We start from the raw sequence: 23,820 nt of genomic DNA on the forward strand, positions 1-23,820 counted from the left end.
ATTCCAAATATAGGTCTATAATATCTTCAGGTGAGGTTGAGAGGATACTCTGAAGGGGCCTAGAAGGATAGAGGGGTATCTGCTGGCCAGTGAGAACTTGGAATGAAGTAAATTTCTCTTGACTTCCTTCAGTTTTGTCTTGAGTTTCTCCTGGGAGTCCTTGAGACTCTCATTTGAGACTCATGGCGCCATTTTTCTGTTTCCTCATACCAGTTAAAATATGCATTAAACTGACCTTGTCCAACTTTCTTGGCAAACAGTACGCCCCTAAGGTGCAAATTCTGTCAAGGTCAAAACTTCCCTCTATGAGAAACTGCAATTTAGGGTCATCCCTGGTATAACAGACAGTTGTATGGTGGCGCCCAAAACCTTACTCTCTACCTTGCTCATCTGTCCCATGGAATGGCACACCTGAGCAAAGGGGGTATGATAGCATCCATACTGCAAGATTAGTATGCCCCAAATTTTTCCATAATGGCACAGCAGAACGGTAACTCCTGTCCTATCTGCCTTGCACACAACAGTGGCAGACCGGTAAAAAACAAACCTGCTGGGCACCCCACCCTGTGAGGACCCTTTGTAAATATCCAGATTGATTTTATCAATATGCTGAAATGTTGTTCTTACGAATATGTTCTTGTTTGTGTTTGTATATATTCCAGATGGATAGAGGCCTATCCTTGTGCCAAGGCCGATTCCCTTACAATAGCAAAAAAATTGTTAAAGGACTTTATCCCCTGATTTGGCCTGCCTGCCTCTATTAATAGTGACTGAGGCACCCATTTCACAGGCCAGATCATGCAACAGCTTTGCAAGGTCCTCAACATTACTCAGCATCTGCATTGTGCCCACCACCCCCAAAGTGTGGGGGCCGTGGAGCAGAAAAATGGGGACCTGAAAAACAAAATCTCAAAGATCTGTGCTGAGACCAACTTGAAGTGGCCCAATGCCTGTCCCCTTGCCCTCATGCACATGAGAAGCACTCCCTCACGCAAACATGGCCTATCCCCACATGAAATCCTTATGGCCAGACCCATGAGGATGCCAGTGTCCCCTCCCTGGCTCCCTCACCAACTCAATTTGCAACTAAATGATGATACTGTTATGGCATACTGCAGGACACTAATTTGGTGCATTAAGTCTATTCACTCACAGGTTCAAAGTGCCCTGCCTAAACCAGCCGATGCACCGTGCCACTCATTGCCGCCTGGAGATTGGGTCTACATCAAAGTGCACCAGAGAAAGACTTCCCTGGAGACTCACTGGAAAGGCCCTTACCAGGTCCTGTTGACCACCCAGACAGCAGTCAAATGCAAGGGACTCACCAGCTGGATCCACACTTCTCATTGTAAACAGATAATGTCGCCCTTGCACCCAGACACTAAAAAATTCCATCCGGTGAACCCTGCCCTAGGAAAGGACCTGAGCAACAGCAACGGTGACCCCTCTCCAGGCCCCAAAAAAGAACCCCAATATAACCTCAGGAAAAGGAAATAGACCTCAGCACCTGGACCCATCCGTCAGTGACAGTCAAAAACACTGCAACCCCTCCATGGTGGTCACCTGGAACTTCAGCTCACTAACAAAAGAAATAGGAAGACAAATGGCCAGAATACTGCCTTTAAAAGTCCAGTGGAGAGCCTAGCGCCCACTGGCACCCAGTTGCTATGGCCAATCCTGCTTCTAGAATAAAAGAATCAGCCATGGTACGAAAGTGGCTCATGCCCTCTATCTGGTTCATGTGTGTAACCAAGCTTTTGCTGTTACTGTTAAACCTCCATGATACCTTTGTATTTTTTGGATGTCCAAACCTACCAGCAATTCTACAGTGAAGCCCACAGGTAAAGATCCCATAAGGTCACTAAACCCGGATCTGGGCTATGTGCAAGTGACCTTTCCCCGGTACAATGCTAAGCCGTGGCCGTCCTGAGAGAAAAAAAGGAATGCTCATGCTGCTGTAACCTCTAAAGTTAGGACTTTCTTACAACAAAGGACATTAAAAATTGGCCCTGGTGGAAGAAACGGAGTATTGTAAAGTGACAGGGAGGGAATTGTGGAAGCCATTCTTGGGATTGTGGTATTGATTGGGCTTTGGGATTTATTCCACAGGCTGCACCCTGTGTTTTCGGGCAAGTGTCATCAGGATGTACTGCCCTCCTTAATTGGCTTCCCAATGATGAATACCAGAAATGCCTTACTACCACAAGTATTTCCCCTACCATCCCATCCACCGCTGCCCATATCTCTGTTACCGCCTGTAAACGTGTGCAGCTGGGGCTTGACACTCTCCGGGAGGGAGAAGAGGAGCCACACCGGCTCACTGCACTCCGGTAGGTCCGGGGAAATAGTCCGGCGGTCCTCGCGGCAATTGCCTGCTCTGCAGGGCAAGGGGGCTCAGGCCCTGGGGCAGGGCTGAGCAATAACACCCGTTAGGCCCTAGCCCTAGGTCAGGGAGGGGCAGGGCAGCAAACACTGAGTCAGTAGGCTCAGGCCCTTGGGCAGGGCGGAGCAGCAATAGCGGTTAAGGCCCTGGCCCTCGGTCTGGGCGGGGCAACAAACACTGAGCCAGTAGGCTCAGTCCCTTGGGCAGGGCTGAACAGCAATAGCAGTTCAGGCCCGGCCCTAGGTCAGGGTGGGGCAACAAACACTGAGTCAGTAGCTCAGGCCCTTGGGCAGGGCTAAGCAACAATAGCAGTTCAGGCCCGGCCCTAGGTCAGGGTGGGGCAGCAAACACTGAGTCAGTAACTCAGGCCCTTGGGCAGGGCTGAGCAACAATAGCAGTCAGCTTTGGCCTCCTCAGGCCAGGGAGAGGGGGAGTCTGCCACTCAGGAGTTGGTGACGGGGGTGACACAGGCCCTCCCACTCCACTGTGTCCCAGCCCGGGACCCTAGCAGCGGCTGAGGATCCGCTGCTTCGTCAGTGGGGATCCTGGCCGCAACACACTGACATAGGTTCTGGTAATGCTGCAGCCAGACTGGGGTCGGCTGCCCCCGGGCCACTTCCGTACTCCCCATCAGGGCCTACCTAGGTCCTGACGTCAGCTTCTGCAGGGTCGAGGAGCATGGGCTTGTCACTGCCGGGGCTGGGTGGCAGGTCTGGCAACTCCTCCGGATAGTCGGCCCAGGGTAGCTCTGGCAGTTCCTCCAGGTAGCAGGCGCAGGGGAGCTCCGGCAGGTCCTCCGGGTAGCAGGCGCAGGGGAGCTCAGACCAGTCTGGGTGACTGTCCTGGGTCGCAGGGGGTTCCCAGCCTGGAGCTCCCTGAGGGACATCTGCTCGCTCCGGCTGCTGGGGCCTGAGTGAGCTCTGAGGGCCAGCCTTTATAGTTCTGGGTCGGCGCCTGACCGGGGCAGGCTCAGAGCTCTTTAGCTCTGCCCACTCTGGCCTCCGGCTGGGCCTTTCCTCCTCTGGGCAGGAGGGGAGCCATACCAACTCACTACACCGCCCCATCCCTGTTCTTGACCCTAGAGTATCAGCATATTCTGATGAAACCCAATGGCCAAGACCTTCACTTCTTAGTAACCTACTAAATTATTGTTCAAAATACAGATATTTTAAGATCCAAAATATTTCATATTGGCGGGTGGTTAAGTGGAAGACGAATGGGAAAGCAATAATAGCACCAGAGGCTATCTCTCCGAATGCACCCTGTGATGCACAACTGTATGGTTCTATAAGATTTCATGACAGGGTGAATATGGTGGCCACTCCTGGAATCTGCAGCGTGACGGATGAAATAGGCCCTTACTGTTATTTGATCACCCAATTAGTAAATAAGCAAATATATACCCGAAGAGCTTGCTCCACCATGGGAATGTATGCCTGTACTGGATTACCCCCAGTAACTGATAATTTAACTTGCACCATATTGCAACATACCCCTTCCTATGCATTTGATACTGCTGCCTGCCAGGAAAATGTGTAATTATTTAGCCAAAAAATATGGCACAATCCTTCTCAAAGAGAGGATGTGTTAGAATCTCAATGGACTCTAGTCAATGCTACTCTAGGAACTGTCAAATTCACACTGCCCTTGTCTGGCTTTCAGGGTACCTCTATATATGCAAATTGCTCAAAGGGAGCAGCTATTAGGCTAGCACAGTAAAGGGCCTGGGCTTCCCCTAGAAATAAGATAGACTTGGCCAAACACCTATGGGATGGTGCCAACAGCGCAGCTGCTGTTTGGAACATTTACAAAGGCCAACAACATGGGGAAAAAATGGGACAATTGGAAAAGGCCACAGGTCTTATTACTGGAGCACAGCTAGCTCAGGCACAGGCTGGAGTTGGTAAATTATGTGTTATTTCTGCACTTAGTTCAACAACTCAGAAATTGTTGACAACAATGGTACTGGATATCACTGGAACTGGAAAGGCATTGCAATGGGATCTGGCATGTTCAGAGGTTCAGAATTTCCTTAATAACCAGCTAATGGGCATTCAAAATGATCTTGATCATCAGGCCTGGCCCACTGCCCTTACAGACACTTCAGGAGTACCACCTGATTTGTAACCCTGGAAACTCGCTTGGAGATTTTCTGGGTGAAAGTGCAGGCTTTGACAGTGCTCCTTCCAAGCATATGGACCAATTGTAGGAGCTTGGGCTCCTGCCTACCAAATCTTACCAGGCCCCTGGGGAGGATGTATGTGGGATTGGGTAATTCTTCGGGATGTTTGGGAGATTAAACCACCTGGTACGCCTAACCAATTTGTAGTCACTACTCCTGAAATGACACCCAATATCTTGATAGGACTAGAAAATTAAAGGACACTCTGGCCGTTGGAGCCCTCACAGCTTCAGTGTACACAAAAACAGAAGCCAGAGGAAGTTGTCGTTGCACATGACAACTTTTGTTGGGAGGGTAAGGAACAAGGAACTACCCTGGCAAGACAATTGCTTTTCCAAGCTAATAATAGTTCTGTGTATCTTAAGGCCTCCACTTTGTTGAATATACATTTTAATCTCACCACCACTGCAGGCAGCCATATCACTTATTGGCCTGCGGACAAAACTCTGGAAATAACACTTAAGTTCAAAATACCCTTTAATTCGACAGCCCTAGTGCTTGATCAATTTCATAATTTGTTCACACTCTTATCAGAGGTCCAAAGGATCTCTGAACTGCAAAGGACAATGCAGGTGCTCACAAACCTGTATCAAATTGAAAAGCATACCTTCCAAACTTCCCATAGGGTGTCTACTTTGTGTACTAAGACTGATGTGCTGTGTTTTGTAACTAAGGCCATACAAAAACCCTATAATGCTGTTCCTATGGGAATGTTAGCATTTTTAATATTTTTAGCATCTCTGGTTTGTTTCAGAGCATGTTATTGCTGTTATAGGGGACGCAATAATACCAGCACCCTCCATGTTCATACCAACCAAACATTGCCATTGCGTTTCATCAAAACACAAAATCCCGAATTATGTGATTTGGACTTGGAATTGCAAGACTTAATAAAAACATAGAGATATAAAGATATAACATCTGTAATACATGTTCTCTCGACTCAGAATAGTTGTTGCTTGAAAATATTGCTATATTGCTGTGTGCACTTATTAGCTGTGCTTAAGTAGAATGTTTCTCAGGCTTATAAATACGGAAATACGATCCAAGGTGGTGCCAAAAAGGCACCAAAGTGTGGAATTGTGGAAGAAAGGTTAGTACGCCCAAAGCCGTTGGTTGACATGATTGTGTCAATGATCATTGGCTGAAGGGGAAGAAAGAATGGAAATTGCCAGCAGAACTTTTGCAATAGCCAGTCTTGCAAAATATAGCTGTAATAGTTAGAAATTAGGAAAAGCCTGCAAAAGTACAACCTGATGATAAACAGGAAAGCTTGTTGCTTCTGTATTCCTAATAAGGGATTGTTTTTTCTGTTTAAGAAGATATTACAAATGAAAAGAGTTTTTGACTAATTGCGGTTTTAAGCCTCTGTCTGTCCGTAATTCGGGGGCACTATCTGTTTGATACTGGCCCCAGGCATGCTCATAAAATAAAGGAGCCTCAGGCTGTTCTGATCCAAACACAACGCGTGGTTAATTTTTCCACAACAATATACAGTTTTTTGTCTGGTGAAAAAAATTTCCCTGGAACCTAACACCTCCTCCTCCCATTTACATTAATTCTTATGGGGAAATTGGATTTGCTTAACATCGGTTCACTTAAAGTCACAATTTTTAGGAACATAACTACAATGTTAAGCGAGGACTTACTGTAACTTCATCCTAAAATAGTTGAAGTGTACTTAAGGATATTGTTTCAGCTTCCATTTTGGAATTTTATAGACTTGGTATGAAATGTTTAATTTACAATAACTGTGCAATTAACAAAATTAATACTTTTATACTCTAAAATACCATCAAGTTCCCCATTAAGATAACAAATCAGTTCAGTTTCCTTAACAAATATATTACTAGATAAACTACATTAAGGCAACTTTACATGGTCAAGCAAGCAGTACTAGAAAATGATTATTTTTCAGGACAAAGAAAAAGGATCTATTTGCTGTATTCAGCTTACCCTAACAGTTCTGTACCATGTGAAAAAAAAGCTTTTTCCATATTGTCTGTTACTTATCAGCTAAGAAAATAAAAATTGTCTATCTGCTCTGCTTTTGGCAGTGAATTTCAGATGATTTATGCCATGATTGATTGTCATTTTGTTGTGTTTGTTTCTACTTTTGCAGAAAAACCAACATGAAGGAGAATTTAAAATAAAAATGAATTAAATCAGATTAGCTCTTTCTGAATGTCTCCTTTATGTTTCAGCCAACTGCAGAACCAAACTGGGTGTGTGATTTGAGATCATATATCTGCCTTAGTGTGGGAAGTTGATATAGGTATGAATGAGTTTTCCCCTTAGTTACCCTGATCCTAACAGCATTTTGCCACAGTTCCTGCAATATCATAGAAGACAAACAAAACATACCTACAAGACCAACTCATGCTTGTGCATGCAAACATGCAAATAGAATTTCATGCTAATCCAAGCATAGCAGGGAATGTGCATGTGATTGCTTTTCATGGATGTGTATATTGGCACTGTAAGGCAACTTTTTATAAAATAATTTTATGGTATCTTCTTAAGATATAAATAATTTATGCAAAGAGAGACAAAAGAAGCATTGTATATATCTGGATTAAATTTAGAATAGGGTTTAGTTTAGCTCTGGGGCTGGCAACCTTTGGCACGCGGCCCATCAAGGTAATCTGCTGGTGGGCCATGAGACATTTTGTTTACATTGACCATCTGCAGGCACGGCCCCCCACAGCTCCCAGTGGCTGTGGTTCACCATTCCCGGTTAATAGGAGCTGCTGGAAGCGGCGTCCAGCACGTACCTTCAGCCCGTACCGGTTCCGCAGCTCCCATTGGCCGGGAATGGTGAACTGCAGCCACTGAGAGCTGTGGGGGGCTCTGCCTGCAGATGGTCAATGTAAACAAAATGTCTTGCAGCCTTCCAGTGGATTAATCTGATGGGCTGCATGCTGAAGGTTGCCAATCCATGGTTTAGATAGCACCTGAAAGCTATTCTCACAAAATTTTGGTAGAAATTTCACAATTTTGGCTGACATTACAAGGTTTCTGTTATTCAAGACTGTAGAAAACTTGTGAAATCAGCTGATCTCAAGAGCTTTCCATTATAATAAGCAGTAAACAGCTGGTCTCAAGAGATTTCGGCTGTATACAAACTGGACAAGGAAAATAGGCTTCTTCTGGTTTTAACAGTCAAGATCAATCTGGAACCAAACAAGTGGGTTTGGATCTGGGTATCTGAACCTGAACCCCACATCACCTTATTCAAAACTCATTTTCATTTAATTTCACTGTTTCCTATCATGTTTCTGAATAAACTATTCACATTTTCATTCACTGAGGTTACCGGAGTTACATCATATATGCTCATCAAAGAGAAGATTTAAGAACATATAACAGAATTGTTCAGCTGACGTATTGGATTGCCATTTACTTTTCTCTACAAGTTTGGATTCATGCAACCAACATCTGGAGAAACAAAAATGGGATTCTCCACTGTCTCAAATTTATGATATCATAGGCAGAGGTGGCAGTAACAATTGTAGTGAAGAGCAACAAAGAGTCCCGTGGCATGCGTCTGATGAAGTGGGCATTCACTCACCAAAGCTTATGCTTCAATACATCTGTTAGTCTTTTAGGAGCCACAGGACTCTGTTGCTTTTTACAGATCCAGACTAGCAGGGCTACTCCTCTGATAATTGTAGTGAAGGTTGCCTGACACTTTCCAATATAAGACCCTGCTTTTCAGTTCCTTATAATTTTCCAAACTATAACCATCGGGGCTGAAATTTTACATGCCAGATGTCTGACAAGTTGAAATTTCTATGGAAATTTTTAGCAAAAAACAGGTTGACTATTTCTGAGAAATAAGATTAGGGAAAACTATTTTGTTTTGCTGATGTTAAAAATTTTGTATAATCGTTTCTTTGAAAAGCTGTAGCATTTCTATGCTTTGGAGCAGGGACTTGACATGTGGCAAGGTAGTTTCACTTGGATGAGGATGTATCCCTTGCCATCTCCGAGAAAATCCACTCAAATTTATCTGAAACTCATGATTTGTTTATGCTTAGTAGAGATTTTTTGATGCTAGCAGCTAAATTCTAAAGATTCTGTCTGCACTGAGCATGCTCCATCGCAGGGTTCAGAAGCTGCACAGAACATAAAATAGTATGATATAGTATACACACAAAGGGGCTGAATGGAGGGCTTTATGTGCAACATTAATTATGATATTTCCTGTCTTCTGAGTGTTTCACTTTGCAACTTTAACATTCCTTTTAAAAAATAGTTTTTTTCAGTTTGAAATATAATACATAGTTTGCAGTTATGTAGTGTCTTTAATTCAAAGTCTCAAAATCTTTTATAAATATTAATTAAATTAAGGCTTACAACACCTCTCTGGGGTATACAGTTTCTTTATACCAATTTTACAGATAGATAAACTGTCACAGAGATGTTAAAGAGACTTATGGTCACAAACAGCGAGTGAGTGGTAAAGCTAAAGATAAAAGTCAAGTATCTTGACTCTCAGACCCTGTTTTAAGAACTGGCTAGCATTGCCTAGATATAGCTGTGGTGCACCAATTTATAAAATTAGCATTTTGATATTTTAATGAAAATGTGCTGACTCATGTACAAAAGTTACTCACCATCCTTGGAAATTATGATTAAAATCAAGAAAAAAAAATCTCTCTATATTGTTTTATGTCTAAATTACCATACTTCATTCTGCCCTAGGAAATAAAATGTCACATGCCCTTGGCAAGTGGAAGGATGGAATGTTTGCTGGAAGGCTGATAGGTTAGGTAGATACAGGGCCGGCTCTAGGCACCAGGCACACGCTCGGGGCGGCAAGCCGCGGGGGCGCTCTGCTGGTCGCCGTGAGGGCTGCAGGCGGGTTGCTTTCGGTGGCATGCCTGCGGAGGGTCTGCTGGTCCTACGGCTTTGGCTTACCTCTCGCAGGTGTGCCACCAAATCCGCAGGACCAGGGACCTCCCACAGGCAAGCTGCCAAGGGCAGCCTACCTGCAGTGCTTGGGGCGGCAAAATACTTAGAGTCGCCCCGAGTAGATAAATTGAAGAGCCCTGTGATAAACTGCACTTAGCACACACCTTTAACCTCCTGACTTATACTTTGTCCATTAATGGTACTATTTGTAACATTGTAAGGAGGAAGATTTTCAAAAGCATCTAACAGATTGAGGAGCACAAGTCCCAATGACTTTCAATGGGATCTGTGACCCTAATCCTTTTGCAAACTTTTGAAAATTCTTCCTAATCTCAGAGTGGCTTCAAATTAATAAAATGTCAGACTTTCCTTCCTTCTGCCTCAAAAGTAGAGTTTAGTCCATAATTACACTGGCCTGAGGCACAGGAAGATCCCTATTCAGTCTGAAACCAACAAGCAGTTTATGGACTAAAGACCTAATCTTTTCCCATTGAAATCTATTAAAAAAAAATTAAACAGGAACAGAATCAGGCTGCAATATCTCCTGACGCAGCAGAACTAGATTCACTTTACACTATTAGAAATGGTCATGAGATTTTACATCTTATTCCTGTGACAGCTTCAAAACTGAAAACAGCCTGTCCTATGTTTCAGATCAGTATATTTTGAGGCATAAATGTTACCAGACAGAAGCTAGAAGCCCCAGGTGAGTTCGTGTAGGTAGGTCCTTGTAGTGCTTCTAAAACACACCACCCCAAAGCATTTTATATTTGGCCAAGATTTTTATAAATGGATACCAGAAAGATGATCAGTGGAGTTTGCACTATAATTTTTGGTTTTACTAACAAATTTCACTTTTCTGATTGCAAACTTGTAATGCTTATATGCAAAATACTGCATGTATTGGGAATTTGGCTGGATAGTAGAGTAGTCCAGTGCTGTAATGCTTCCTTGTTTAAAATTTATGAAGAGCACTGCAAATCCATTGGAATGTGTATAAAACTTTATAATTATATAACATGTTTTACAAACATAAAGCACTATATACACTCATATGTTTCTCCTAACTTCACAGCGCATTTTACATATAGAGAGTACAATATATTTATCATCAGAAAAAAAAGTAGTTGTCAATAAGATCTACAGAAACTCTAAAGGAAACTTCACTTTTAGGACAGTTGTCCTATATTGTATTTTTCAAGAATTTGTTATACATATCACTATGAATTATAACAGCCCAGACTATTTCTTAAAATCAATTATTTTTTTTCATAATATGTCACATTTGCCATTTTAAATTATTAGTATTGCTACAGAGTATATTATGTAGGGAAATGTGGTTCTTTTTCATTTTTGATTCAAAATGTGTTATTAGATTAGCTTCTTTAAACAATTGTCATAATTTAGGTAAAACCTATTTGCATTATGCTGCAAAAAAAAGAGATTTTGAGAAAGCATTTTGTGCTCTAGAATTGTAACTTATCCTAAAAAACAATTCTGCAATCAGTCTATTTTAGATAATTATAGGGCGTCTATCTCCACTGTACCTGAGCACCTCACAATCATTAATTTATTAATCCTAACACCATCCCTCTGAGGTAGGCAGGGATAGTATCCTCCCTACCTCAGATGGGCAACAGAATTACAGAGCGATTAACTGACTTGTCCAAGGTCACAGAGGCAGTCTGAGGCAGAGCAGGGAATTCATGAGTTGTAGGCTCGTGGTCTAACCACTGGAACATACTTACTCTCTGAATACATTGCTCTGATTTCACAACTGAAAATCTAATTCTGCTCTCTTACACCTTATTGGGCCAAATTAATTCCTGTCATAACTCCCATTTACTTCTCTTATTATTGTTGTTGGGTGCTACTGGAATGAAAATAAAGCTGCTGTGTTTTACCATTTACACAGTGATAAAAATATGAAGAAACCACAAAGGAACCAGAGGGGTCTGAATACCCATGTTTGCTATATGAAGTGAGCACTGTACACTTTGTATTTTGTGTTGTAATTAAAATCAACATATTTGAAAATGTAGAAAAACATCAACACAACATAATTTCAAAGTAATAGTAGAATTAGTAAATTTCAATTAGTATTCTATTATTGTTTAATTACGATTAATCACAATTAATTCTTAATCATGATTTTTTTCCAGTTAATCACATAAGTTAACTGCAATTAATTGACAGTCCTACTAAGTATACACAACACACAAGGCCTAAATATACATATATATTCTCTTATTCTGACTTGTTTCTGGAATATAGAACACAGTGAGAACTACTAAAAAGATCACAAACTATTCAAAGGAATATTACTCATTCCGATATACTACAAAAGCATGAATCTGAACTGGGACCCCATTGTGCTAGCTGTTTTACAACTACAGAGAAGAGCTTTCAGTCCAATTTATAACATGACATACCAAGAGATTTGAGAAAACACAGGAGGAGGAAAAGCGGGGAGTGAATAAATGTAAATCACAGTTATATAGGCTACATGCCCAACTTTACTGTTCCAAATGATTTAAAAGTTTGTAGCTTCATTTTGCCTTCAACCTTGCCATCATAAGTTGTCACAGAAGAAAGAGGATTTAAAGGGGATGAGGACCTGGGGGAAAAATACTGATATTGAAAGCCAGGCACTAGGAAATAAACAGTGTATGATCAGATAACTAAAAGTCGCATCATAATGCACATATACAAGGGGGGCAAATTAAGGTTGCATGAGCAGCCTCAATTCTGACATATACGAACTTCTATCTGCTGAATTTTGCAATCAATGTTCTGTTAACAGAGGGGTTTTTTAATCTAATTTTAATATGTCAAACAAAAATACTGATTTGTTGGACATCATTCATTGCTGTTGCTGAACAGGTGAAATATTTGCAGTTGCAGTCTGAAGTTGTAAAGGACAATTTATTAATTGGACCAACATAGTCAAAAGAACCAGCAATATTTTGCTTGAACACTTGGGCCCCAACAGCGAATACTAAATAGCATTACTAGCTAAAGAATATTGAACTAGCACTACTGTATAAAGAATACTAAATAATATGATCTCTGCCTTATCCCAAAAAATTGAGATTTACTATAACTTTTATCCAGGATTTTTCTTCCAGTAACATACTTTAGGATTAGCTTTTGAGGCCCTTGAGTTTTAGCTGAACATTAACTATTCATCTTCTGGTAAAGTTGGTTACAGGTAGAGTAATGCCTTTACACAGAATGACCACCCTGATCAGATCTTTAAGGCTAATACCCTTTCCTCCTTAAGACTCACTTCTGCTGTGATCCACACAAGAAATCAGCCAACCTTGATTGACTGGGCGGAGGCACAAGTTGAGGCTGGTGGTTGAGGGATAACTGGAGAAAGCTGATATTTATTTAATTATAAAAACTAAGCAAAAAATAAAAGTTGCAAATGTATGTTTATATATTTGTTTGAACATCCTTCCCCTTCCTTTCATATGCTGCTTGTGTTCTTGCATTGTATTTTTTTGTTTGTTTGTTTGTTTGTATTGACGGTACCTTTTTTTCTAATGAGCACTTAGCAAAACAGAGCCCCAGTACTGATCAAGGCATTTAGGTCCTACTATAACAAATATACAATAACCACCAGCGTGTATACTATTCACGGCAATCAATTTAGTCAATGAGTTTTATCCCATTTTTCTGTTTCCAGATTACTGTTATAAATTGTGTCATAGATGTGCTCTCTGTTGAAAGTTACTGCAACTTGTGGATTACTGGCAAACTGTTTATTGATTACGCAAAACAAAACTTGCAATATTAACTACTCCAAATTTCAGCAGTTTTAATTATGCACACAGACTCTGTAGTATATTTCTATTCCCTGAACATAACTCTTGGAATCATGTTTCCATACTTGTAATACATATTTGAAATTTGTTTTCACAAATATCCTGAAATATTTGTTTAATAATTAATATTTTGGGGCCTTGGACTTCACTTTATCTTGGATCAGGCCCCAGGAGAATGTTCTTGCCAGTGAACTTGTTCATAATAGTACTCAAAGAAAGCCAACAATAAAAGGGACGTGAACACAGTCATTTCTTATAATGAAGGCTAAGATTTTGTCATGGATATTTTTAGTAAAAGTCAGGGACAGGTTATGGGCAGAAAAGAAAAATTCATGGAAGCCGTGACCTGTATATGGCTTTTACTAAAAATATCCGTCATAAAATAGGGATCTGTGGGTCGCTACATCACCTGAAGCGGGAAGCTGTGCAGAGGCTAGGAGCTGTCTGCAGCAGCTGGGGGCTTCGGGGTACCCCTGCAGCCTGCAGTTCCAGGGGTCCCTGCTGCCCCCAGTGGCTAGGAGCTCTAAGGGACACCAGAGGCAGTGGTGGAATCCCGCAGCTCCCTGCCCACGCAAGCAGCGGTGAACCCTGCAGCTCCCAACCAATGCAGGATGAAGTCACGGATTCCACGACCTCTGTGACTAAATCATAGCCTTACTTATAATACTTGCTCAGATCTGGTTACAGACTCCAGAGGAGAATCTCCATTTAGCTACACCAGAAGAAACCCAGATTAACTCAATAACTGCTTGAGGCTTACCTATCAGTGCTTCAGAGGGTCTCAGAAAGCTTCAAGACTGTGGGAGTTCCCATCTGGTCTTGTATAGTGAGCACAAGAGTAGGAATCCACTGAGATACACATCTTTAGAGACCAAGAATTACAGGTAACTAGTTATTTTCTTGCTTTTAATAAAGATGTTTTCATTTTTATAAGACCTGTTACCATTATAACAAAACACATTATACTCAGTAATTTAGTGTCAGCATTGTTTATAACCTGCTAGGGCACAGGTAGGCTTGGCAGATTTTTTTTTTATTGGCAATTTTGACATATTTTTTTAAATGTTCAATTTTATTTTTACATTTATGAGAAATTAAGGTGGGGGAGGTATAGGATTGGGGTTAGGGCAGTACTAACAGCAGGCCTGCAGGGAGTTCCTTGCAACGCAAAGGGGCAAAATATGGGGGAGGCTGAAGACCTGGCCCTGCATAATACATAATAATACAGTACAAGAAATAACTAACCTTTTTTGGTGGGAGGGATAATTTTTTATTTGTCCTAGAAATAAAAAAAAAAAGATTTTTTTTGCCTTCTGTATGCTTGTTACACAAGAAAACGTGCACCACACAACTTGATCTGTGTCTTTTATCTTTTGTGAAGGTTACATTCATAAGATCTAGCATTGTAATTGTAGTAGAACACGATCAGTTGTTCAGCTGAGATTCTTGAAGTCAAGTTGTTTACAGTTATCTTGTGCACTTGTAGTCCCAGCCCAATCCATGTGATAGGTCTGTTTATACTGCTCTTGCCAAGCTGACAGGAATTCTGTCACTGCGCCATAGGCTTCTACATAAGACTTAACATTGCAGCAAGTTGAGTCAGCAGTACTGGCAGCCAGCCAGAATTCATCACTGCCTCAGGTTTTCTGACATTTAGCTAGTGTCCAAATCAGGTTGCTATTGCAGATATAGCCAAGAAAGGCTATGTTTTCTTTTAAAATGTAGTTTATGAAAGAAATTATTTGCCCAGAGTATTACTGAGTAGAAGCCTTTCTGACTAAATATGGTGTTGGTGTCATAAAGTTATCAGTCCCTAAATAATGTATAATACACAATAAAGGAGTCACAAGTGTGGAGCCTCTCTCTTCATAGAGGACAAAGAAGACAAAAAAGACAAAAATGCTGAGAGAGAAACGTAGGATTTCTTCCTTTCAGAAATCCAAGTTCTTGGTCTCTTCTTTGCAGAATGGCAGAGTGGAAAAGCTGTACCATCTGATCATACTAATAGTTTTGCTAGAACCTGAACAATTCTCATATGATGTAAATTTGCCTCCCATATACTCAGTGTGTTAAAAGCCTTTTCAGTTGGCCAAATAAGCCTCTGGATGTGTGCATCCTAGTAATTCCCATTGATTAGACTAGCACTTACTTCTGAGCTCATTAGCCTTTCTTGACATTCACTCAAACCATAAGCTTCTCATCATTCTATCAACAGACTCTGTTCTCCCAGCACATGGGAGAGCTGCTACCACAGCTCTCCTTCCCACAGACATTCATTTTTAATCACCGCCTCCGATACTGGAGTTGGAGCAAGATATTCAATTCCCTGCCACTAAGTAAAAAATTGATGCAGGAGAATAGGTATCCCAGATAATAAATCTCTGAGGCTTATGATGGAGGGGATTTTCTGTTTTAAACCTCTAACTAACATTAAGACACAAGTAAAAGGCCCTGGTAGCATTTTGAAGTCTTTAACATGAATAAGAAAAGGCACGCTGATAAGAGCTTAAGTGTGTCTTTTGTCAAACGGTGCTGGAAAGAATCAGCAGAGCTGACACATACTAACTCTATCATACTAGCCAGTGTGGTACAGGTTGTTCATATGTAAAACTGCAACCTTTAAACTGTTGTAGGGCTGATTGCGTCACAGTGCTCTGTCTAAGCTGACTGGACAGCAAGTGTAAAAAATTGGCACAGGGGGTGGAGGGGTAATAGGTACCTATATAAGAAAAAGCCCTCAAAATCAGGACTGTCCCTATAAAATCAGGACATCTGGTCACCCTAGCTCTGTCTCCTCTGCCAGCCCTGTCTCTCTTGTGATATACTATAAAATGCATATGAGGCACAGTAGGCCTTCAAATACAGTAGCAGTCTATCTCAGCGGAAATGGGTTGATGGAGGGATAGACTAAACGTGATTTTCTAATTCTTGTCTTATTTTGTTTGTAGAAAGAACCATCCTACAAATGTCTATTCCTCTACAGCAGTTAAATATGTTTTTTTAACATATTGCCAGCTATGGGAATGCTAAGTTAACAGGGCAGTATGATGCAAAACATCATCCCTTTATAAAAATAAATACAGAAAGTCTTTAAAAGCCAAGGCTAAAACTGTACACCTGAGATGTTCTCACTCAGAGGATTTGAAAGGGAATTTCAGCATAGTATGTCTATTCTTTGGTGTGGATGAGGAGGCTACAAAACAGCCAACCAGATTTGCAAGCATTTCATGGCAAGTCATTGTTTAGAGACAGCTGGGTCTCAATGATCTTGAGGCCTGGTATGCTAGAGGGGACCCACACTTTGTGCTGACTGAATTAGTCATTGCAAAGCTGGCAAATATTGTCCTACTTTAAGTGTGATATTTTATACAGATTTACATATTTGCAAATAATTTGCATATCCTAAACTAGTCTATGGTCAACATACCCTGCTCTAATTCATGGTGGAGCAGGACAAGGAGTTGCACAAAAAACTTAGCAGCTCTTGCAGAGGTAGGCAGGTGGATGGGGACTTGTGGTCATATGGTGTCTGAATGGAAAGAGAGGTATAGAGAACTCGTGTCCCTTTTCTGAGGGTTTTGGTTCCTCTCTGCAGCACCACAACTGGGATCAGACTCATGTGGCACTGGCATTAGGGGACTGCATCAGTGCTACAGAGTCCTGTTCAGAATGCCACACTCATATACATCACTATGACAGGAACATCTAGAGAGATTAGATGACATAAATATAGGCTATGCAACTCCAAGGGACTCATCTGCAGAGGCCTAACACCAGGCATGCACCAGAGGGCAGGATTGGATCCATGGAAATTAAGAGCAGAATTCCAGATTTGTTCTGAAAAATATTTACACGTGACAGCTTGGTTGAAAGTCAACAGATGGACTTGGATGATAACAGAAATCCTTGTGGTTTCTAAATCTTCAGAATTTAAGCGTCTGCATTAATGTTAGTTCAGGAAATTGGGTGCATAGTTACTAGCAAATTTTAAAAAGGATTGAAAATCTATTTCAAATAATTAATTGATGGAGAGAGTGAATACATGAGAAATAGTTTATTGGAAGCAATTAGTGCAGTGGCTGTGACTGTGTTTGGGTGGATTGACTGATGAGTTGATGGGGGCATGCTATCATTTGCGGCAAAAGCACAATCATCTTTCAAGGTCATGCCAATTCTCCACTGTAAACATATAAATTGTTTTTATTAAGATAATGGAAATGCAAGTAGATGACACTATTTTGAGTAACTAACAATACAGCACTAATATTTTAGAGGGTAAAGCAGCATAAGTCTTGTATTCTTTTGGAATCTCAGCAGTAATATTGGCAGTTTTAAGGAACAAAAACCAAACCACTTCTGTTAAAATCTGATTAATCCAAACTATCAAAAGAACCTGGAATAAGACTATTTGTTCAATTAATTTTTCCAACATTCTGCTTCCTGATTTGACTAGGACTGAAAGCAGAAATACAGAAGTACCAAGAGAAAGGTACCAGAAACTTCATTGGAATCTGTTCTTTTGTGATATTTATCTCAAAGAAGTTTGGATAAGCATTTGACTGCAACCGCCAAGCTGTTAACATAATTAACGACCACATGGTCTAAACTCTATGGACAGAACTAGAGGGTGGTAGGCCTGTGTTTTAACTCACTTCACTGGGTAGCCTTGCATTGGACAGGCTGCTGATTCCGTTTCCCAAACCTGAGATATTGATACTTACCTACATCAAAGGTGTTTCTAAGGATGAATAATTCAAATCCAGCCATCATCACAAGTTATGAAGGCCCCACAGACAATGGGAATTGATGAAGTTTTGCTGAATAAATTGAGGGAGCTGGACTCCAGTGGATTGTACAGGATCCCAACCTAATCCTTAATTACACCCCTGGGAGCAAATGGTGCCCTCTTGGATGCTGGGAGGGCAGGGCAGAAACTAAGATGAGTCAAGCTACACCCTTTAAAGAAATGTGGCAATGTGTACACTTCTCATGCACTTGGATGCTTCAGGAAGCATTCTGACTCCTCCAGGTCACTACTGTTTCATGCCCAGATGGCACAATCTATACCCAACTGCACAAGAATCCTTTACAATTCTAATTACCATTTACATTTAAGCTATGATCCTAATCCATTGATAATAACTATAGGACAATGAAGAAATTCTGAGATTGAAACACCTAACTGTTAATTTCCCGAAGAGCATCCAGAGGAGTGTTTTTTTAAAGGTCCTCCTTTCTTATCTTCCTGACTCTGATTGCGGTATTTGGGTTGTCCTTGCACACAAAGAAAGCTGTTATACACAGCAATTTCTGCAACTCTCCCTGTTTCAGAACAAAAAGTGAGCAACATCAGGAAAATGGAGTGTATGTATTACATCTACCCAAAGGTCAGCAGGAGCAAGTCACACTAATACTCTGTGAACTCTGCTTGCTGCCTATCCATCTCCAGAGTGAAAAGTTTCTAGTCTTTAGCGTCTAGGCCGCAGCCCTGCCAATATTTTCTAGATCCTCCAAGACAGCCACAATACACAAGGATGCTACAACTAGATGGCCCAGGATAAAAATCTTGGGTGCAGAATGTTTTTAACAGTAGAATCCCAGCTGCAGAACATCTTACTAAAGGACATGACTGAACTGAATCTGAATAGGCACAGGTCTAAATGCAAGACCATCTTTTTCATAAGGTTTTTCTACTGGTATCGTCATCTTCATCTTCCCAGGACCAATCCAGAACTGATTGGGAGAGACGCTAAAGACACAATAGAAATAAGACTAAAGCAAAAATAAACCCTCCACATTGGGAACAAAGGAGGCTGTGAGAAAACTTCCATTGACAGCACACTCAAGGCTCTGTTTTGTGCAGTGTATGTTGTAATCGTGCCTTAGGGGGGAAAAAAGCACAAAAATGAAACAAACTTGGTCCTTTCCTTCAAAACTATCTTGTGAACAGTAGAAGAGGACAACCTTTCTGCATAGGCATGCCACCATTTGGAGGAAAGAGGAAGTTTTAAGAACAGTTCATGTTGATTAAAAAAAAAATATATAGCTGAGAACAAGATCTAGTGTCACACACACACACACACACACACACATAGAGAACAAAAATGAACTGGCAGACAAAAGAACATGGGGAGAGAAAAGGAGATTCTCAAAGAGGGTCCAGAGGAAGCCTTAAAAGGTTTGATAAGCAGTTCACATAGTTTGGATGATTATCTGAACTCATCCTCTGAATATTCTGAGGGTTTGCATAGTAATCATAAGACCTGGAGGTCATCCAGAAGATGACAGCTTCTCTGTATATTGTCAAACTATTCCCTGGAACTCAGTAGGCAGATATAAAGAGAAATGATTCCCAGATCAAGAGCTATAGTAACAGCTGCTGCATATTTGCATTGAACTGAAAGAGTAGGACAACACATTTTAGCCATCAGAAGTTTTTCCTATATACCAACAACACTTATTGGTATTTTGGTTCATCATATTCCTTAAAAGCAGACCATCATTTTTTTTTTGATCGGGTGCATGGAAGAAAGAGGAATGCTGGCATTTGTCATTTCACTGTGGCACACTGGTATGCTAAGAAACAATGTGCAACTAATGGATGAAGTAAATGCCAGCTACCCATCATGAACCTAGCACAGACTCTATTTTTATAAAGGAATGCCACTCTCATTTCACGTACTGTACTAAATTTTCCAGCTCAAATTAGGAATTAAAAGAATCAAATGTTCTTAAGAGTGAAACTTCTTATAATATTATGAATTCAAGCACTAAGAAACCATTCCATCTGCAGAAAAAGTTAAAAGTAAATCTTTTGAATTAGCCATAGAAAATTGAAGCCACATATCAAAATTATGCATGTGTATTTTCTCAATCCAGCTATTATTGAATAGTGATTGTATCAAAATCACATAATCAGGGAGGGTCAGTTCATACAAAAGGCCAGATCCTGGGACAACATGTGCAGCCATTTTGTGCTGCAAGTCCAGGACATTTGGGTTGCAAACTTAGCATATACATCTCCAAGAGATCACCCCACTGCAAGTGGGCTCCTCCAGTGGTTTAAAGCCAATTGGAGTCTCCTACACCACAACCAATCTTACAAGACCATCAAGTAGCATAGGGCTGACAGTAGCATGGCCCAAAAGGAGGAGGGCAGGACAGGACACCTCAACCCTGCGTTGATTGCTGGATATAGTTTTGGCTTTGTGAACTGTTGGTAGTCTGTGTAAATTGAGAGAAATCCTCAGTTTGCTCTAACTGACATGAAGGGAAAGGCCCTAAAAACAGTGGACGCACAAGCAGGTGAATTGAAAGATGAGCTTTACGTAAGGTGGCCATATTTTTCTAAATTGAAAACAGGACACTGGGTAAGTGGAGACACCAGTCGGTTCAGGCCAGCCGCATGTGGGTCTGCCTGAGCCGTCTGGCAACAAGGCTCATCCAAGCCCCACGGGGATGGCCCCAGTGCTTAATTTGTGCTCAGCCCCAGCACCTCTAGGCTTGGCAGTTCATTGTTCTGGCACCTCTAGCCTCTCAGTCAGCAGCTGCCACTCTCCGGCCACCTAGTTCTGAAGGCAGCACCACTACCAGCAGTAGCGTTGAAGTAAGTGTGGCAATGTCATTCCACCTTTTCTTCTGAGCTGCTCCTGGTGGCAGCACACCCTTCAGAGCTGGGTGCCCGGCCAGAAGCTGCCACTCACTGGTCACCCACACAGGGCTTAATTTATCCTGGGCTCAGTCCTGGCACCTCTTTAATTACAAACTAAGCACTGAATGGCCCGACCCACCTGGCATTGCCATTGGCCCAAGCTGACATCACAAATGTCATGACTTTTTTGACAAAAGTGGGCATTTGTCTCATTTGCTTTTGCCCAAATATTTATCTGCGCCCCCTAGAGGACAAACAGGACAAATGCCCAGTTTTGCCAAAAAAGTCCAGAACAGAGCTTATGTAACAGGGTCTGAATAAACTCTCCTCTGACAGCTAGTTGGGGAGGGGGAGAGACTTCAGGAGCAAATTGTATTTACAAGAACATACCTACTCTACCAAGATATCCAGCAGGTAGAGTTGTTTTGCTCAAAGTGATCAACTTTTGCTGGTGTTGAGTTACAAATCACTTTAGTGCTGAATGCAGGAGTAGTGGAATATTATTATCAGTGTTGTCACTATTGTATGAATAAAGGGGAGCAGAACTGTGCTTAACCTGTCCCAAATGAGGGGTGACCCTGAGCTGAAAGAACCTCGTTATGCCAGGGACTCGAATGCCACACCCCTGTGAAAGTAAGAGGGATGGGGACAAGTATCCCAGCTAGAAGGTGTGAAATCTCCCTAAAGGTCCCTGGTCTGGTTTAACCTGTTCCTCCCCACTGATCAAAGATAGAGCTAATTAGGCTTCATTCAGAGCCTTTTGTTATTTCAAGTACTCAGTAAGAGCTGAAATCACTTGTGGTGAGGCAGTTTTTATGCCCAGACTGCTGAGAGATAAAAGTCACTAAGAGACTCACCTATAAAGGTCACAGCAGAAAGGCAGGTGTGGTACCAGCAGAAGGTAACTGATGGGCGGCCAGCAAAAGTGGCAAGCAGTCAGACAGTGGGCATGGCTGGTGGGGTGGCCAGCAGAGAGGAACAGCATAGACGAGGAGGCCAGCCAGAGCAAGCCAGCTGCCTTATTCCCTGGGTGGGAGATGAACTCACACAGATGCACCTCTGACCCCTTGATCCTCACTGACCAAGGACAACCACTGTGAGTGGGGTATGGTCAGGGAGCAGAGGGGGACACAGTAAAAGGAACATTTGGTTGTAGAGCTCAAGAGCATGAGGCAGAAGGCACTGTCCCACGCACTCTGGGTGGGTGTCCTCCTGCTCACAGTTTTATGTTTATGAATTCTGCTTGTGGCATTTTCCCTAATTAATATCAGGTTACTTCTCTCCTTTCATTAAAAGTTTCTTTTCTACACTCAGACTCTGTGCTTGAGTGGGGAAGTATTGCCTCTCAGAGGTGCCCAGAGTAATTTTCCCAGGTTACTGGGTGGGGGCTCGAGACAGTTCTGTGTTGTAATGTTGAAAAGGAACCCCTAGATATTGAATCTGACCCTGGTTGCTGCTGGCTCCACTTGGCAGAAGGGTTACACTTAAAAAGGGAACTGTTCCAGCCAAAATTGGATATATGGTCACCGTAGTATCTCTCACTGCTAATATTCTGCATTGTGCATTTTGTGGACAAACCCCATGATTTTGCGCAGTAAGATTTGCTTCCCCTATCATTGTTATAAACTCCAGTTCATGTTTTTAATTGCAGTGTCCTGAGTTAGTATATTCAGTGTGTATCTGCTAATCCCTATATCTGTATTGATTACAATAAGTGTCATAAAGCAGCAGTAAACTAGTAAACAGAGCTCTCCACCTGCATAATAAATGTGGTTCCATTCCTAGTGTTGGTAGCAATGTTTCAAATAAGAAGGCATTCTTATGAGCTGACATTTTAGCTCTTATTGAGGTGTTTAGGGAGAATCACAGCCAATTTTTTTAGGCAGCAAATATGTGAAGAGGAAATCACTAATAGAACTTCTCTCACTTTAACTGGGAAGCTCAAAAATGGTTGGCATTTGCAAACTGACCCCAAACTGCAAGGCAAAACACATGCAGAATCTGTTAGGTAATGAAATTACATTCAATAGCAAATGGTTTCTAAGGAAACCTAGCTGAGTAGAACTCAAAAGAGCCAGCTGTGCTTGCTTCTGCTGCAGGGAGTACTATGTTTTCATGCACTGTGTCTGAAAGGATTACTTAGACATGAATAAATCCCAGGCAGTTTTGTGATATTTTGGTATTAAGAACCAGTACAGTAATTGTTACTGTACATGCATAAATATACAGTTTCAACAGGAGAGTGGGATTTTTAATATGTAAATGTATGTGTAATTTTCTTTTTGCAATTAAAATGTAATCAAGAAAAAGTGATGACATGCTAAGTAACTCCAACTTAGCATACAATGCTAAAGGCAAGGGAACTAAGCAAGATCATGCACAAGTGGGTGTCACCATAAGTCAATGCCAAAAAAAGGAAAACATTAAATTCTGTAATGGATACATATTATTTGATATGCTAGTTATTGCATGAGGATTGCTTGCACACATATAGTAATGGAATGTGTTTGTAGTGTTAAGATTTACTCTACATTTGGTAAGTTAAAGTTTCTATCTGCATTTATATTGTTTAAAGTAACTGATATTTTCCCAGCAAAGTATAACAAACATGGTGATTTTCCTTAAAAAAAAAAATCCATTAATATGGACTAAAGAAGGTTTCAGCGAAGAACTTTCCCCACTTATTCACTTGAAACAGCTGGGCAAAACATGGAGATTTTTGTTTGTTTTTTTAGTCTATTTTCTTCTCCCTCTTCTCCATCTACCACTTTTCCCTCTATCAACTACCCACTCCATCCCCTGTCCCCAATTCTCTCTCTCTCTTTTTTGCTCTTCAGGATTTGTTTGTTAACAAGCC

This window comes from Gopherus flavomarginatus, chromosome 1 (genome assembly GCF_025201925.1).
Source record: "Gopherus flavomarginatus isolate rGopFla2 chromosome 1, rGopFla2.mat.asm, whole genome shotgun sequence".
NCBI lineage: Eukaryota > Metazoa > Chordata > Testudines > Testudinidae > Gopherus > Gopherus flavomarginatus.